The 19,375-nt window shown below is 38.9% G+C and overlaps 1 protein-coding gene across 4 annotated transcripts in view; it reads left to right on the top strand.

Moving 5' to 3' along the window:
- Positions 1–5,578: 5,578 nt before the first annotated feature.
- The window catches only part of Arap2 (ArfGAP with RhoGAP domain, ankyrin repeat and PH domain 2), a 206,563-nt gene continuing 192,766 nt past the window's right edge, over positions 5,579–19,375 (top strand). For 2 of the 4 annotated variants that reach the window (XM_078021175.1, XM_021722720.3), the window contains exon 1: positions 5,580–5,680. The gene's annotated coding sequence lies outside the window, so the exon portion shown is untranslated. Of the gene's footprint in view, positions 5,681–6,492; positions 6,584–19,375 lie in introns of those variants that run through there. The other 2 variants (XM_078021176.1, XM_040292551.2) reach the window with 2 other exon arrangements.

Genomic DNA, 19,375 nt, shown 5'->3' with positions numbered 1-19,375 from the left:
AAAAGAATTTTTGATATGTTTTGCAAACTCAACTATATATGTAAGAATAATTGACTGCAGAAGCAGTGATTTTTACACCCAGTAAATGTATTTCATCTGGGAACCCATTGCACAATGTTTGTTATGTCTTCTGGGATGTCTCTTACAAATTAGTTTTCCTTAAGAATGTTTTTTCCCCCCCCAAAGAACAATAAAATTAGAGTTTTATGTAGCAGAAATGACAGGATGTTAATTCCTAAATGCAATTTTTCTTCATTTCCTATAAGGATAATTTTTATTCTACTGAGAGGGAGAAACACTGTGTCCTCAACTTTGCCACAGTGTTTAGCAAGCACTTAGAACTTCTATTATGTTTGTATATGAAATGTTCTTTGAGACTTTCTTGGACATGGAGGTTTGTCAACTATCTGCTCTGCTTCCTTGCTGTTCAAGAGAAACCTAGTGTAATACTTTTGAAGAGACTTATGAGACAATGAGGCTCAATATATGTAGCATTGCCAATGCAAGGACTCGAATGAAGTGATGACAACATAAACCTCTGATGGAGTTCAAGAGAATGTGAACAAGGGCGATCAGAGCAGGACCACTGCCCTTGGCAGTCCACTTTGAGATGAATCCCCATTTCAGAAGTGAAAATTTATATATTGGTATCAATGCAATACTTTCATTTCTTGTGCCTGAGTTTCTGAAATGTTAGTTGTAAAGGAAAGTGTATGTTTATATTTTTCTTGACTTTGCTTTCTGATATTGAAAACTTACATTTTTAAATGATATTTGAAAACTTACATACTTTAAATTATTTCCACGATGCCATCACCTGAAGGTCAATTACTAAATTAACTGGCTACTCTACACTGCTCCTACATCTATAGTAACCTGAGAAGACCTATGGAAAACTAGTCACTGGTTTTCTTGTGGTGAGAAAGAGTTAATAAAACTTTCAAAGAAACTCATGTAACTTGTAGCCAAGTCCCACAAGGAGCCAAGCTAGTGAATATAAGTATTTTACTTAATAAAACAAATACTTACCCAAGGCTCTCTGTTGGGTACTTGAGGGAATACAAACAGTAATGAAAAGAGCTTCTCTGTAGCAAACATGCCAGGTGGCAGACAAGGGTCCTCAACCAATAGTGAAGACCAAGAGCAAGAGCACAACCCAGGAAAGAGCAACACATAGTTCAGAATGTATGGCACATCATGTCCCCCCTCAAAATTAGGCCTCAGAAAAGAACCTAAGTTACTTTAGGTCAGAACTTTTAAAGCATTGTCTACAGCATTACAGCTCAATGCTTATCACACAGGCTTCGAATCATGTGGGTTTCAGCCCTGTCTCCTTTATTTACTGCTTGTAAGTTCTTAGATAAAGTAATCTTTCCATTCCTTCATTGACTAAAAAGGAGCTAATGATAGTAATTACTTCTCAGCCCTGTTGAGAGGTTTAAACATGTCTGTAATGTGCTGTAATGCCTGTTATAAGAATTTACATGTAAGACCATGAAGAATGCAATTGAACTATCTCAATATCTATTTCTCAAAAAAGGACACATAAATGGCCAAGAAGCATATGAAAAAAATGCTCAACATGACTAATCATCAGAGAATTGTAGATTAAAAGAATAATGGCTATTATCAAAACGACCTAAGTGTTGGAAAAGGATGTGCAGAAAAGGAACTGATGTACCCTCTGTGTGGAAATGTCAATTGGTAAAGCCATTATAGAAAACAGGATGAAAAGTCCTCGGAAAATTAAAAATGGAACCACAATCTGATCCAGCAATACCACCATTGGATAAATATCCAAAGGAGATGAAGTCAATACATTAAAGAGACATCTGTATCCCCATGTTCATTGCAACACTGTTCAATATAGCCAAGATATAGAATCAACTTGTCAATAAATGAATAAAGAAGATGTGCTATATGAACACAAAGGAATACTATTCCACCTTAAAAAAAAAAAAAAAAGGAGTAACTTGGAAAACAGTACAGTAAGTGAAATAAGCCAGGCACAGAAAAACTAATACTGCATGGTTTCATGTGTGCAATCTAAAAATGTCCAATTCTCAAGTATTGAGTAGGAGGGTGGTTACCAGAGATTTGGGGAGATAATAGTCACAGGATACCAGATGCAAATTAAAAAGAGTGAATTCTAAGAATCTGTCCTGCAACATAGTGACTACAACTGATACCAATGTGTACTGCATTCTTGAAAATTGCTAATAGAATTGCTTTCTTCACACAAAGAATGAGGTAATATATATGTTAATTAGCTTGATTAGCCATTCTACAATGTGCACATATTAAAAAATAGCTTGCCCTACATGATAAATACATATAGTTTTTGTCAATTAAAAATTAAAAAAGGATTTATCCACTTCTAGGCTAAATAGACAAAAAAGGGACTTGAATCTAATATAGAGAATGAGCTAATGAGCAAATAAATAATAGAAAACATGAAGAAAAATATCTTAGGCAAAGCCTTCAGACAGCACATCCCGAGATAGAAAACTTATATGTGAAAACTTTATTGGGGAGGTTGATCCCAGGGAATAGGATTGAATGGATGAGATACCATATGGGGGAAGAAAACAAACCAAAAAAGCAAATGATGATTCAAAATTTAACCCTAGTGATGAAGTCATTGATGTCAAATTTGTATATTCAAATTTGAATCAAATTATAAAGTATGAATGGAAAACACATTATTTGTAAATAAACATATACTTTTATTTAAACTGATGAGTTGAAGAGAGATTTGTCTATTTCCTATGAAGCTCTAATATGTTATCTGGCAAAAACACAGCATTTTCTTTTAGAGAAAATAAAGAGTTACTTCAAATTCTGCTGTGTGAATGATTTTGAGCATCAAAGATTTGGAAATGTTCAGGAAGGACATGGGATTTGTAGTCTTGAAGAATAGAGAAAAGAGAACAGAACTAATGCAAGGGAGGTTGCTTTTAATTTTTTTTTTTTTTTTTTTTTTGGTAGATGGACACAATACCTTTGTTTTATTTATTTATTTTTATGTGGTGCTGAGGATCGAACCCAGTGCCTCACACATGCTAGGCAAGCACTCACCACTGAGCCACAACCCCAGCCCGGGAGGTTGCTTTTTTACTTAATGCTTTACATGTATAATCACTTTAAGTTCTCATAGGTATCAGTACTGCCTGATTTTGTAGGGTGGGGAGGAACAAAACAAACAAATAAAAAAATGGGGGAAATTCAGGACCAGTTAAATTAACAAGTTTACCCCAAATGCCACAGACTTCTAATGATGAGGCTCCATTCTGAGCACAGGCCTTTCCAAAGCCTAGCACTATTTGCTTTCCCTGAGACAATGTAGTGCAGAGGACACATCCTGGGAGAGACTGGGTTGGATATTCTACCTCCTCTGGTCCTGGTCCTAAAAGGTTGACTGATCTTCTCTTTCCCTCAAGTTTTCCTATAAGGGGATAACAACACCATCTCTTCAAGGAGCGGCTGAGATAGTTAAATGAATTCTTATAAGCAAACACTTTAGAATGGTAGCTGGCACCTAAGTGCCCAATGGTGTCAGCCCCAGGAGGTTAAGGAAAAGGGGAAGGAGAGAAGGAGGGAGAGACAAGAGAGTGGGGAGGAGGGAAGAGTGTATTCTCTGAGAGCCTCTCTCATTGGCAGAGTACCTTCTGGGTACAGGGGTCGGAGCATCAAAGTCATAAAAGCAGGCAAGGCAGCTTTATATTATCTCTTACTAAAAGTCTAGGAACCAGGGGTGAGTGCAATTCAGTTTGGAATAATTCCAGTTTAGATGGAAATTACTGGGAACATATACCCCAATGGCTTGACAGTGAACATATCTTAATTCTTATATAAAATCTGTTTTCTTGTGTATATTGCATCCTGAATATCTCACTGTGAGGGCTGCTAAATAATTTATATAGCCTAAATGTGTTCCATTTACCCACTATTAACTATCTTACCTCTTTAAATTTCAATTAAGCCTGCATTTATAAAATTAGGAAAAAAAATTTCAACTCATACAGTTGTTGCATATATATGGAATTTATATTAGCTATTTGGCTAGAGATTGGTGATTAATAAGCAGTTAGTAAAAGGCAGCCTCTCACCATCTTTTCTCTGACATTTTATTTTTCTTCATATATTGAGATTCATCAACTTATAAACAATATATATATATAAAGGGAGAGTACTGTTTTTCTTTTATGTCCCAGAGCTGTTATTAAATCATTGCTGCGCCTTACAACTCATACCTTCATTTCCCCTTAGAAGAACACTAAATCCAGAGTGTATTTATCTGCTATCCATTGTATCTTCAAATGGTTAGCGATCAGTAACTTTTAAAACAATGAATAATTAAATGCTAATCAAGTAATGAAGATATTATTACAAAGAGGCACAAAGTCCCAATTAGTTTATAAAATCTCCCAAGAAAAGTAGGACCCAGCAGTGTGTGACCTCTGAGACACCATACCTGATGTAATAATTTTTGTTTATTTATAGCCTACCTAGTTCAGAGAGGATTTAAGATGGCTTACAAAGATAAAAATACGGGAGAAGTATGTGAGAACTCACAGGGAGAAAGAGAAAACAACAACAGAACAAACAAAAATAAGATGATTAACCTAAGATGAACCCAGGAAGGAGCCACATAAGTGAAATTCCTATTATAAATGCAATAAGAATCCAAAGAAAAAGGCAATTCTTGAGGTTTAAAAAATGTCCAGAAGTCTTGCCTGGCAGAAATGGGGCTTGCTATGAAGTATTTGGCTCAAAGGAAACAGGAGATTTGGTAGCTCTCTAGCATGCCTTAGCTGCTAGAGTCTCCCCAGGGAAGGACTGCCCGTTTGATGGGCAATAAAAATGCAGATGATGACTTGAAAACTCCCTGGAGCCTGGCCTCCTGGGAAGCCTCCTACACTCTGGACTTCACCAATTATCTCATTTTCATAATAAGGTCTGCACTTTCCCTAATTGCTTCACTTCCATCAACAGGTGGGTGGATGGGGGGATGTAAGATTTCATCTTTTAAGGGAGAATTTCAGGTACACTCTCTGGAGAGATGTTTACTAAAAAGAGAAGAAGAAAAAGAAGAAAAACCGGGGAAAAGAAAAGAAAAACCTAAAAATAAGGAGTTGTTCTATGAGCAGTTTTGCAAACAATTTGATTTTACAGACTCTTCAATATTTGGAGTCCATAAGGGTTTTCTGAGATTCTTTTTTTTTTTCTTCCTTCACATTACATCAAAGAACAGAGTATCAATGTCTGACTCAGAGAGGAAAAGTCCTTCCGGGATAGGATCTAATAATCTCTCTCTCCTCCCCTCCAGGGGAAAAATAAAAGAAAGACGAATTTCAAAAAGCAGTGGTGAGCCTGTATTCCTCAGGGAAAAGAATTCAGATCTATATTGAAACTTACTGTTATCTGCTTAAAACTATGGCTACTTGGGCAAGTTGTTCCGTTTCTCAACTAGAAAATGGGAATATCAACTCTTCCCAGTAGGGATGACGTGAGAAAGGATCTTATATAATAGGCTCAGCCTAAATATACCGCGGTCTTCCTAAATAATACTGATTCCTGGGCCAACTAAAGGCAAATTTACCAAGCAGCAGCCTGGGGAAATTAGCCACCAGATGAGTCTTCCGTGTGGGAAATGCTGAGGTGCATGGGAAAGTACTTAGTAAGTAGAGTGATACTAATAACCAGTCGCCGCGAGGTTCCGCCCATTTGACAATCAATCCCCCATTACTGCGCACAGACAAACCAACTGGCCCGCAGGAGCCGGGAAAGGGTTGCAGCATCTCCCTCCCGGGAGGGTGGTAATGCCCGCGTCGCTCTGGGCTCAGGGACGCACCCTCGTAGCATCGCCAGCTCGGCCGGGCGACTCCAGGCCGAGGTGCGCCAGGTGGCGAGGGTGTCAGGCGCGGCCAAGTCTCGGCCGACTGAGTCAGTCGCTCAACTATGCTGCGGAACCAGGGCTGCCGGCTCGGCGGCCCCCGCCACTGAGCTCGGGCTGCCCCCGCTCGGGGCTCCGACTCCCCGCCCCCGCGGGCCAGGAGGAAGCCGTGGAGGCGCCGCGCGGGAGCACCTGGGCAGGGCGCCGGCGGCGGGCGCGGCGCTTCCGGAGCTGCGCGCAGTTCCGCGGCCCGCGCTCCCTGCGCTCTCCGCCTCCAGGTGCGGCGGCCGCGGCGCGCGGGCCGGAGTAACAGCGCCGCCCGCGCGGCCGCCGCCCGGCAGCAGACGCGGCTGCGGGCAGCCGGCAGAGACTGCGAAGGAGGAAGCCCCGCGCCGGGGGCAGAGTGAGGAGCGAGCGTCCCGGGCAGGGACAGACGCCCGTGTTGGGGTTCCCCAGCTCCGCCTCGCCTCGTTTTCGGAGCTCGGCGGCCAAGGCGAGTACCCGGGGACGGTGGTGGGTCGGGCTGGTGTGGCTCGGACCCGGGGTGGGAGGACAGCTTTAGGATGGGCCGGGGCTTTTCGGCACTTCTTTGGGTAAATTTCCAGAGCGCAAAGTGCTCAGCTCTGGTTTCTGATCTTTGGATTTTTTGCTCCTGCGCGTGGGAGTCTACAAGGAAACCAGAAGCCGGTAAGTGATACAAAAACTCCACTCACTTCTGGGATTTGACCCGGTCGGGTGACAATCCAGATAGACAACGAGACTGCCCCTCCATTCCCCCCGCCTTCCTATAAAAGGGAGCTGTAGGGAGTTTCAGGCACCAAGTTATTTTCTCGGTATAGATAATGACTTTGACCCGGTCTCTGTGCTCCCCCACACACTGCTTGTCATACACTTTAAAACAACAGGCCTGTTAATTAATTACAATCATTCAGGCCTCCACCTGCCTGAACCCAACTCCTTTCACGGGGACCTGTAGGGAGTGCTTTACTAGGTTGATATTTCTCCTTTACTTTTTGGAGACAGTTCTCTTGGGAGAATTGGTGTCCATTCTATTTATTAAAGTAAGAGTTTATTTTATTTCGCTTTGGCTTGTTTTCTTGGACACTTGACCCACCTCCTTGTGTTGATCTGAAGATATTTTGATTTGGGGGAAGGCTTAGTGAATTATGTTGTGAACTATAGCCTTTGATAATCAGAAAAATACAAGACAATTATGTTAGTGTGGAAGAATGACATTCTAGGGTTGTTGCAGATTTGTATGGTGAGGGCAACTTTTTTTTTTTTTTTTTAATTCTTTTGTAAGCTTGCCCTTGAAGTAGGCTGCTCAGTGGAATATATCCTTTGGGTTTTTTTTTTTCTTTTTTAGTGTATTGAAAATAAGCTATTTTTAAAAGTACATTTAATTGGATGTCATTGTTATTACCAATAATAGTATTGTACTTACAAGCTTAGTATTGATTCCCCTGCACTTAAGCACTCTACACCAGCTCAAATCTATGGAACGGTTCCCATAAGTAATTGGAAGGTGAAGTTATGGGTGTTTTAAAAAGGAAGCTAACTTTTTTAAGGAAAAAAAAAACCCTCTGAATTCTCACTTATGACTTTCATACACTTGAAAAAGAAATATGGAAGGAAAAATCTCATGACATTCCACTGTTAACAATGTTTTAAAAAGAAAAAAATTGGGTCATGGAAATAGGTTAGAGCTAAAATGGAAATAATTCTCTGGCTTTTCCCCAAACAGATATTTAACACACACATTTAAGGTGGGTCTTAACACCAAGAGGATTTTATATAGATTGATTTGTCAGTAGTCAAAGATTTCTTTAAATTAAAATGTACCCAGAGGGTAAGTCCAGTGGCTTGTTAAAACTTATTTATGTGTATGTGCGTGTGTTTGTATTTTTTCCTTCCTCTGCTATCCTTTCAGATTTTATATGGATTGTCTGAAAAGAGGAGCTGACGGTACATTTAAAAACAAATTCATTGTTTTTTTTAAATATCACAAGTACTTACAGTGGTGCTCATAGGTATCCAATGGATACTTTGCAGATTTAACTGCTCTTAGTTACTGCGGTTATATACAGAACAGGATTATAATGAATTGTAGTTTGCTTAGGAATTTTTTACATTAGCATGGCGAAACTCAAGTTTTTGAAACCTACCTCAGACTCAGGGTTGTAGACTTTGTGATATCAAAGAAGGGATTTTTCTCTTTGTTTTTTAACTTTCTAACCCACTTCCTTCCAACTCAAAGTTTGGTGAAAGTGACTATAAAAATGCTGAGTATCAATGATAGTCATTGCTTTAATGCCTTCTTTTAACATGTTTCCCCTATACCCCATTTATTTATTGACTCATTTATTGGACCCAACTTTTCTGTATACTAAACTATAGACATTTTTGGAATTCCTTATAAAGTATTAATTAGGTGCAGAATTACAGTACTTTGACCAAATGGGATAGATGTGAAAATAGAGGCTAAGGGATGCCATCTTAATTTTTTTCTGCCAGATCGTTTATTATTTTAGTCATTTTTAAAAACTGCTGGCCTGTTTATATATGTAATAGTATTTTTTTTTTAATTGAAACTTTACTCAATGTTAGTCTCTTCTAATTTTGTTATAGTTTCAGCATAAGCTGATTTGTTTACCCTTGATTGAGAGGGAGCAGAGGTCCTATTCTGGGTTGGAGTAGTCATTTTGTTGAGTAGCTTTGGAATTAAAAAGCACTTGTGAGAGGTAGAGGAATTATTTTTCTCTCTTACATATGATATATGTGGGTAGGTGAGAGAATGCCCAGGGACGGGTTGATAATTTGTCAGTTCTGATGGTTGCCACAAAAATAGGATGCAAAAAGGACAAAGCTGGTTCCATTACATAGCTTTAGGATGAGGTTTGATATTTAGAAGAGTGGAAGGAAATTGTGGTCTCCATTCTGATTGTCAGGTGACCTGGGCTCCTGGGGTATGATTGTGGGAGGGGCTACAGAGATTTTGTCACTACAATCTTCAAGAAGTGTACATTCCTTGTGTTGTTGGTCTGAGCCCTCCACAACTAACAGCAGCCTGCCATTCCAGCTTCACCTTTTATTACTTGTGGAACCCTGAATCCTTCCCAGCCACTCTGCCTCCTTGCTGTTGTCAGTGTTTATCTTCTCCTTGTGTGACTCCTTGATGTCATTGGTTCTACTTTCAGATGTGGCATCTCCTTCTGTAACACTTTTTTGTATGAATACATCTTGAAACCCTCTGCACTTGCTGGTACATCAACTACTCCATTGGCAAAGCTCTGAAATGCCTCAGTGTTTTTCGATATTTGTGGGGTTGATTTGAGAGGTTTCGAGTTCCTAAGTACTCCTGAAGCATGATGCTTCTTCTCTGTGTGCTTAAAAATAGAACACCACTAAAACATAAACCATAAGAAAGGTCACAATATTTGATTTTTCATGTTACTATGATTTAAGTGCTTTTTTGGGGGGCTCCATCAGATTCTTCCAAAAAATTTTGCTTGGTTTTGTTTTGATATTCTTCCTTCTAGTGCTCAGCAGTCAAGGATGGATTGTTGATTTGCATGTCATTTTCCTTTCCTCCTTGTCATGTCTAATCTACCCCTTTGTTTTAAACTCTTCCAGTGAAGACACTGTATCTTCACTTTCTTTGTAGCCCTTGGCACTATTCTCGAATGAGATAATAGATACTGTTATCTTGAATTGCAAATATTTCCCACTATTATCTTGGAGTGATTAGTGTTCCTTAAATATTTATTGAATGAATAAATCCTAAATAAATGGACCAACAAGTTAGGAGACATTTGTTGGGGTACTTTCATAAGAAAAAAGAAACTTTAATAATTATTGAACTAATAGGAAGGCCTCAAATTCAGTTGGAAAAGAGGTCAGGGTGCTATTTATAAATGCAAAGAGAGGAAATGTTCACAGTAGGCTATTTTGAAACATCTGGTTGTTGGTCTAAAAATGTGATTCTTAAAGTCAGAAAGATTGTGAGTTCACATTTGTACTAAAATGTTGAAATTGGAATATAGTGTACATACAAAAATGTTACACAGTATGAATGTACATTTAAAAATGCTTGTACTTAAATATAATATTATGCCTTTTCAGCTGAGTAAATTTAAACATTAAAGCTCTGTCCAAAATATCATGTAGTGGGACAGAATCCTGAAGGACTTGTGCCCATGCTCTGTTCAAGAGGTCAAAGTCATCTGATTCTCCTTTTAGCTGTTAGGATGCAGATGTGGCATCCAGAAGCAAGTGCCCAGGTATTAAGGCACACAGGTGGGAGTTCTCTGCAGTGACACATGCTTAGCTTAACCTAACCTTCCCTTTCATCATTCCTTCTTCTGCCCCTGGAAGAACTCCAGGAGATGAAATCTTCCTTTGGTTCCCAAGAATCATGACTCTACTTTAAAGATCTCTCCATTAGAATTTAAAAGAAGTCCCAAACCTCAGCTAATGAGCTTAAAATCTAGATGGGCACCTTGAAAGGAGAAAGACCTACTGAAACTAAGAAATTATCAAGCACATAACTATTAAGATATTATCTAAAACACTGAAACCTAGGTATTAACTATGCTACTAATAACTTCTCATACCAACTAAAGGAATTAGAACTCTTGGCTGTTTAATGGATATTAATTCTAGGTTTTGAGAGTTGTTTTTCAGATGCACAGTAAGAAAAATAATAGAAGCATTACTCAGAATAATCCTTTCTCTTTGATCTAATCCTAAACTGATGTTCCCTAGAACCTATTTTAAAATCAAACCTCAGTTATTCTAGCAGCTACTAATTGAATATTCGTTGTTCTCCAGATATCATTCTAAGATCCTTATGCATATTCACTAGTATCACCCTCAAAACAGCCCTGTTAGGTAGACATTCTCATCCCTGCCTTCAGGAGACAAAAGTAAGGTTCAGCAAAGGAAGGAATTTCCCAAGGCTGCATTGGTTGCATGTGGCAGAGCTGCAATCCTTGGTAATCGCTTAAGTTTGTATCTTAGGTCTAAAGTGTTTGGGTATATCCATCAATCTCAAAATGGTAACCACATCTATATTTTACAAAATTAATAAAGCTATGCTTACTGCTATGTTAAGTGCTTTGTGGTTTTATTGAAGAAGAGTTTACAGTGCTCATTTAAAGGAACATTACTGTGCCTCTGAAGAATGCCACTCAAACCAAACGCATTAATATCATATGAAGGTGATCAAGTGTAGGATTGTTTATAACAGATGAATTAATTATTTATTGTGCACTTGTTGCTTATGTCAGGTACAGTTATATAGACCCTACATATTTTTCTTGTTTAATCCATGAGAAATTTTACAAGATCTGAGGTATATTATCCTCATTTTACAAATGAGGAACCTGACCTTCAGGAAAGATTAACTTAATGAAGGTACACAGTTTAAAAAGTAGGGAAGCCTGGATTGGTATCCAGACATTGTGATATCTACATTACTGTGTGGGTGGTATTAATGAAGGACTAAGGAAGAATGGAAAAGGCAAGGGAATGTCTTGGAGGGATGGTACTACACTTTTAAGACTTGGCTCTCAAAAGGAGAGAAAAAATTCCAGGTATGTACAGGGAGTTTATTCTATTTTCCCATCCCCTTTTTGTTGAGGTAGAAAACACAAAATTTGGCATCTTAACCATTTTTAAGTGTACGGTTCAGTAGTGGTAAGTATATTTACACTGTTGTGAAACATTTCCAGAACTTTTTCATCGTGCAAAACTGAAACTATATGCTCTGTAAACAACAGTGCCCTACCTCTCTGTCCCCGGTAACCACCATTCTGCTTTCTATTTCTAAGAATTTGACTACTTTTGATAACTCACGTGTGTAGAATAATACAGAATTTATCCTTTTTGTGCCTGGCTAGTTTCACTTAGCATGGTGTCTTCAAGATTCAGACATCTTACAGCAGGATTTCTGTTTGGTTTAATTTTTAAGGCTCCTTTGGATTCTAGTGTGTGTAGCGACCACACTTTTGTTTATCTATTCATCTGCCTGTGTGAGATGGATTGCTTCTTTTGCCTTTCATTTAAAGTCAGTTCTTTCAGATTTTGGTCAGGTATGTTTAATATCCAATAACTTCTCTCCTAGTCCAGTAGTTTTTCACCACTCCTGTTGGCTGTTCATGTGGTCGGTGAACAGTTATTTTGGTCTTGTTTGATTATTTGATTTTGGCTTTGTGTTGTTGTTGTTTGGTCTTGTTTGATTATTTGTTTAGACCAAACAACAACATTTATTAAATGTTGTTGTTTGGTCTTGTTTGATTATTTGTTGTTTGGCTTTCAGTTGTACTCTGGTCCTGCATCGACTGTCTTTTGCAGTTATAGATGAAAAATACATTTTAATAACCTAAATTCTGTATTGCCATTATCTTATACAGTAACCTTAACAATGTTATCCATTAATTTGTTATAGGCTTTTAAATTGCAGGCAGTTACATGGAATGGATATAGGCTTCCCTAGTTAACCACTTACACAGACACACCCACAAACTGAAAGGTATATAAATTTGAATTTGCAAGGTGTGGTATGTTTAAGCAGCATTTCCCTAGGGAAGATAAGTGCTTTTTGCATAGAAGATATAGCCAAGGGAAACTCTGAAGTCTTTGATAATCTCCCTATTGTTAAATCAGTCTTACAAGTATAAGGAGGCATCAGAGTTAATAGCACAGGTTGTGGAATTCAACTCTTAGAATTTGGGCTGCACTTTTTCTCTACTGTGCGACATCAGACTAGACCTGGGAATTTCCTCCTAATGCAGCCATGAGAGTACCATGAGATCCTGCACAGATGGCTTGCAAACACTTTCCAAACTATTGACTATGAAAAGCAATACAAGCCTCAGGGAAAAATACAAGCAGATGGATATGCTTTGTTGAGTGGGGGAGGAGTAGTGGTCAAGGTAGAGGACAAGTCAGAGGAGGTCAGAGTCTGTGGGTGACCACATCTAAGAGAGAAGACCCAGATTGAGGGAACTTGGCTTCCTGTAAGGGTTTTTAGTTTGCCACATAATAAGTTTGGTGAATGAACACTAGTGGAAAAGGATGTCAAATGACCAATAGCGTGCTTTTCGGGGCTAAGCACTCATGCTATCACAATAAGTAAGTTAGTGAATAAGAAGTTCTGACCTTTATCCTTTACACTATACTCTATATTATGGGATGGAGTTGTATGACAAGTACATTATCTCTTAACCACTTTCTCTTTTGCTTGATTGTGGGAAACAAACTTGAATGTTGTCTTTATGAATACTTGGAGTTAATATCTCAATATTAAAAAGTGAGTTTGCTTGATATACTAATACAATTATAACTGTTTATTATGATTATGTTCTAGATGTCTGCAAGACTTTGGCCTCATCTAGTTATTTGAGGAGGTTATCCATATGAAGACCTGATTTTCCAAGGAATTAGCTACTGTGTGCTCTGTTTATAAGTATATGAAGGCAGGGACACTGTTTTCTTTTACCATCTGTAATGCCCAGTGCCATTTAGAAGAGTTGGAGGAATAAAAATTTTACCTGAGGTTTCTATTTGGGGTACCATTGTAGGGTGTCATAAGTTACCTTTTCTATCTGGTGGTGCTACTTAGTCATCATGACCAACATTTTCCCACATCTTCTGGATTTCAACTGGGAGGTGGTTCTACTCCATTGGTAACTAATGTTCTGGAATACAATAAACTTTCATTGTTATAAGACTATGTAAGCCTTGTATTGTAAGACATTGAAAAGTTTCATTATTCATTCAACAGTGTAATTTTTTTAAGCTCTTTTCTAAGATTCTTTTCAATTCTATGATTATTTCAGTGTATTATTTCATCATATTTTCAGTTTCTGTTCATGCCAAGGTTATGTTTCTGATTTTATGATGCAGTTTTTAAAATGGATTAAACATATAATAGAATTCAATTAGACTTTTGCTTTTTTCTTCTAAAAGGTGTTATAGTCTAGCAGAGGTAATGCATTCATTGAATGCTGAATGGTCCTATGGCTTAGTGAAGTGTTTTAATTCAAAGTTAAGGTTCTTAATTGTTTCTTTCCCATCTTAACCAAAGGGATATGCACAACTCTTCTGGTGAGGGAGGACAGCAGGATAAGAGGTGGGCAGAGGTTCACTGTGGTGATTTTCCTTACTCAAGTCATTAGTGGGAGAAGGTAGTTGCAACTCTTGAGATTCTAAATGCCCCATAATGGTTTTGAATGTGTCTAGCTGACCTCCTGCTATACTCGGCTCCTGCTTTGAGGATCTCTTGTAGTGGTTAAATGGATTGGAGATATCTGCTTGAATTCTGGCTGCTAGCAGACTGCTGACTTTTAAAACTAGGTATACTTTCTACTTCTCCTTTTAAATCATCTTCCAAGCTGGGAAGAAGTCATTCAATAAGCGTGTATTGAGCACTTGCTATTTATACTTGACGGTGCTCAACCTTAAGGGCTGGAGCATTGCACTGTAGACAAGATCTGCCCCCTTGGAACAATGAACTGATGTCAGGTTATAACAAATGCCTTGAAGACCGTTAAAGCAAAGGTAAGGAGCAGTGAGTCACAAGGTATGATTGTATGCTTTGGGGGTTTAAGGAAGGCCTCTTGGGCACAGTTGAACAGAGATTTACTAAACTGATAGAGTGAGCCATGACCACAGTTTTGTGTTTGGAATGAAGATTGAAGGAGATGGGAGGGCAAGAAGAGGTAGGTCAGTTGCCCTGGTGTATGCCTATAGTTCCTGTAACTTGGGAGGCTGAGGCATGGGGACCTTAAGTTTAAGGCCAGCCTCACCTACTTAATGGGACCCTAAACAACATAGTGAGACCTCGTCTCAAAAAACCAAAAAGGGCTTGGGATGTAGCTCAGTGGTAAAGCATCCTTTTGGGTTAGGTTTCCAGTACCAAAAAGAAACAGGCCTGAGGCTGGTGGGATGGCTATCAGTGGAGAGGGAAAGCCAAGGAAAATGAAGTTGGGATGTTCCAAGGAGTGAGATAATTTGTGTTCTAAAATGAATTTAAATCCTGTATTCAGAATCTGTTGTTGGGGAAAGGGGTCAAGAAAGAATGAGGGGTATCAGTCCATGAGGCTTCTGCAGTAGTCTAAGATGGATAAGATGATGGCTTAGAGCAGGACGTGAGCAGGGGAGGTGGTAAAAAGCTGTCGGATTTAGGGAATAGTTTCTAGGTAGAGCTCGGTAAGATAATTAGGTAATGTTTATTGTGTGGCACCGGCACCGCAAGCCACAAATACAGCAGGTGCTTCTCAGCATTACTTCCTTTTTACTTCTGTGAGGAAATGGGTCAGTGTAGGATGGGCCCATGCAGAACCAGTTCTGTGATGGTGCTTGTGCATTCTCTAAATAGGTGCCTCACTATGTTTATAAACAAATAATTTGGCATTTATTGGGAAGCTCTTGTGGGCTGATCATCTTGGCAGGGTGTTTTATGGGATGATAATAAAATAATGGTGGCAAACACTGACTTGGCCTTTGTTATGTGACGCTTGGTATCTAAATGCTTTACATCTATTAATTCTTACAGCCCTTGAGAATAGGCACTATTATTACTCCTTTTTTTTTTCCCCCTGATGAGGAAACTGAAGTGCAGAGAAGTTAAATACTCAAGTGTGCAAAGCTGGTAAATGGAGGAACTAGGATTAGATTTAGGGTGTTGGGTTTCAAAGTCTTGGCTTTTACAGCACACTGCCTTATGGAATGTTCAGAACACGATCAAATCTTTGCTATGGTCAGAATGTATGTGCTCCCTCTCAGATTCACATGTGGAAACCAAAGCACTGAGGTCATAGTGTTAAGAGTGGGACCTTTGGGAGCTGATGAGGTCACTAGGACAGCACTCTCACAAATTAGATGAGTGACTTTATACAAGGGACTAAGGGAATGTGTTAGCCCTTCCTGCTTTTCTGCCATGTGAGAACCCACAGGAGGTGCCACCTTCACCAGACGTCATATCTTCGGGTGCCTTGATCTTGGATTTCCCAGTCTCCAGAACCGTGGGCGATCCATTTCTAAAGTTTATGAATCATTCAGTCTAAGGTATTTTGTTATTGCAACCTGAAAGGACTAAGAAGACAATACTCTAAAAGATAAATGTTATAAGAATATGGAGAAGAGAGTGTATATTTATTGTTCTGTAGGGATCTTGGGAAGCAAATAGGGTTTGTGTTAGATCTCAGAGAATGGAAAAAAAATTCAGCTGTGAGAACATGTAAGTGATAAAAAATAAATATAGCGATGGGAGTGAATATTTACTAAGCAGCACTGTGTGAACAGTTATATGGATTTTCTCATTTAATCTGCACCAATGCTTAGGTGCCTTTGAGTGTTTTTATTTTATTGAAAAGGAAATGGAGGCATCAACTTAGATAGGTTAGAGTTTTCATAATGCCAGAAAACGGAGGAGCTGGGATTTCAACCTATTATGACTCCAAACTTCTGTGCAATGGGCTGGGAAGAACTTTACATTCAGGGAGGAGAGTGATAAGCTTAGTCAGGTGGGCTGATGTAAAGCACGTTTGGGAGTGTAGATTAAGAACAGTAATAACCACATTTTGCTGCAATACCCTCTTTGGAGGGTATTCCAATGACAGATTCCTGGCCCTGCTGTTGCGTAGTTGTTTTCCTGTACAGCAGCTCCACAGACCAGTACTTACATGCCTGTGAGCCCATATTGTAGGTCAGAATGTGGAGGCTTAGGAGTTCACATATGGTAGTACTTTACAGAGTTACATACCTGTCTCTTTATATCTAATGTGTTCTTAGCGGCTAGGACCTCTAAGGAGAGAGCTGTAAAAACCTTTGGACATTCAGCCCTCAGGGGTTAGATAGTAGGGTGACTGGAGGACAGAGCTGGCACAGAAGATTGTAGGGTCAGTGGGAGGGGAGTCTCTTTCATATCATGAGAAGAAATCAGGTTCATTAGCATGTCAAATGGTAGCAAGGAGATGGTTTTAAGTAAAGGCCTTGGTTTATCTGTCCTTGATTCAGCCACCCAGGAAGTACATGTGTATATACCAAAGAAAGGAAAAGACTGTGTATTAAATCTCAAATGCACACACACCAAAAACCTAATGATGCAGACCTCTTGACTACTTCTACCATCCCTACCAATGTTAGTCCACCTCAAATACTCTCCAAGCACTTTGCATGGTTCTAGGATATTAGTTATAGATGTATATAGAAAAACCAATGGTTCCTTCTGTCTTTAGGGGTCAACATGATGCCTTCACAGAGTCCCGTTCAGAATTTTAAATGTCGCATAGGAAAGCAGATACCACATATATAGAATGCAGGTATTGAATAGTTAGCCTCTGGGAAATAAAGTAAAGTGAATGAAGGATGTTGGTAGAACGTTTGACACAGGATGAAGATTAGCTTGGAGTTAGTACTAGGGAATCCCACCTTGCAGGAAAAAGAGGTAAGGGGCCTGGCCCATGATAGTTGTTTACTGCTATTATTATTATTAGAGACCAGATTATTACATGGCACTGTCAGGAGCTTTATATCGCTTTGAGACTTTACACTTTTGAGAATGTGGAATGACATGCTGAGTTTGTAATTTTGGTGGGCAATGGTATGTGGAGTGTGGGCAGAGATTTAGTTAGTGACTGTTGCGGTAATTTAATCAAGAGATATAATGAGGGAATGGAACATGGTAAAGGCAGTGAAGATGGAGGAGCATATTGGTCAGATTAAACACCAGAGCAAAATACCACAGACTGAATGGTTTAAACAACAGAAATTTCTCACAGTTGTGGAGGCTGGAAAACCAACATGAAATTGAGGGCTGGCTGTTTCCTGTGAGGTTGCCTTCCTGGCTTCTTTGGCCCCACAGTGGGGGTGGGGTGGGGTGGGGTGAGGTGGGGTGCGGAGTGAAAGAGAGCTCTCTGGTGTCTCCTAGAGGAAACTAGTTCTTTCCTATGACTTCATTTAACCTTAATTACTTCATGGGAAGCTCTGTCTCTAGATGCAGTCTTGTTGAAGGTTAGGGCTTCAACATATGGATTTTTGGGGGTGGGAAGTGGGGGCGTCACAATTTTGTCCATTGCAAGGAATAAAATTAGTAGCTCACCTACATTCTTGAATGCAGACAAAGGTGAGCATGGGGATCCCTTCTGACCTTTAGATTTGGGTGGGTGACTAGGTGACCATTACTGTAGTAGGGGAGGATCCAGAGGATTTTTGGTGTGTGTTCTTGTTTTTAAGATTTTGTGAATCCTCTTTAATTATTGACCAATTCATCATCTTTATAACTTCTAAAGGTGGTGATAAATTATACCACTTATTGTACTGTTTTCAGTTGCTATTTCTATTTTGTGATTTGCCAAGGAAAACAACAGCAACATCTGTATCTACAAAATAAGGTGATTTTGCATTTGATGATGAGGTTTAGCTTTCTCTTTTCTTATGTATGTATTTACATTTCCTTAGAGGTATGACAAAGAAGTACCTTATTGTCAAAGTCATTTCCTGCCTTCTCTCTTGTTTATGTTTTTATTTCTCTGCTCCTGAAGGAAGGCCTGGAAAAAAAGGTGCTTTCCCTCTGATGCTCTCTGTACTTGTTGGTCAATGTTTGTGGATATTTTAAAATAGTCAAGGCAATACCTTAAGAGCAATCAGTATGTAATATACGCAGAGTCAGAGTAGTGTCTTTCAAAGAGTTATTTCAAGATGTGGTTTCTGGAAATACTGCATCAAAGCTTGCTCAGAGAAATATACCTTGTTGTGCCTTGTTTTATTACTTGGGTATGGGTTTTATGCATATTATGTACTTTTCCCTTTTTATCAAAGCATAGTATACAGAAATTTGCACATATGCATTTTCATAAACTGAACACACCCACATAACAGCAGAGACGGACTTTGTAAAAAAACTTGTGTTATTTGGGAGGAAAATGAATCTCTCTGAATTTGCTGTGTTCCTCAGAGGAAAATGTGACCTTTAAACTTTGATCTTTTAGTTTTGAATTAGCATACTTCCTGCTATCTAATGTATTTAAGAATAGCTGATTATTCACTAGTCTTATCTTGCACGTTAATATCAGTTGTTTACATATAATGCTGCCTCCTTTTTTGAAATGAAAACTCTTGACCTGAGGTATGTATTCTACCTGCTCTTTAAGGTTCTGAAATAGTGAAACAGAAAGTTGTGTCTATTTAGCTACTGTTAAGAAAAATTATCTAAAACTTGGAAATCAAAAGAATGTTTATCAGTAGCTTTCATTTAACAGTTCTAGCCTGTGGATATTTAATTTTAATTATAATTCCTCACATGGTATTTTTTTTTCCTGCCTTATAGAACATTAACCGTTTTTTAAAAAAATCTTACCTAGTTATTTTATTCTAATATCTTTTGTTTAAAATGCCTGTGTGTGTGTGTGTGTGTGTGTGTGTGTGTGTGTGTGTGTGTATAGTATAAGTAAACCTGTTTCACAAATGCTCTTG

The sequence above is a fragment of the Ictidomys tridecemlineatus genome, chromosome 9 (assembly GCF_052094955.1).
Source record: "Ictidomys tridecemlineatus isolate mIctTri1 chromosome 9, mIctTri1.hap1, whole genome shotgun sequence".
Taxonomy (NCBI): Eukaryota; Metazoa; Chordata; class Mammalia; order Rodentia; family Sciuridae; genus Ictidomys; species Ictidomys tridecemlineatus.
The sequence above is the reverse complement of the archived record's forward strand: the minus strand, read 5'-3'. Positions and strand labels throughout refer to the sequence as shown.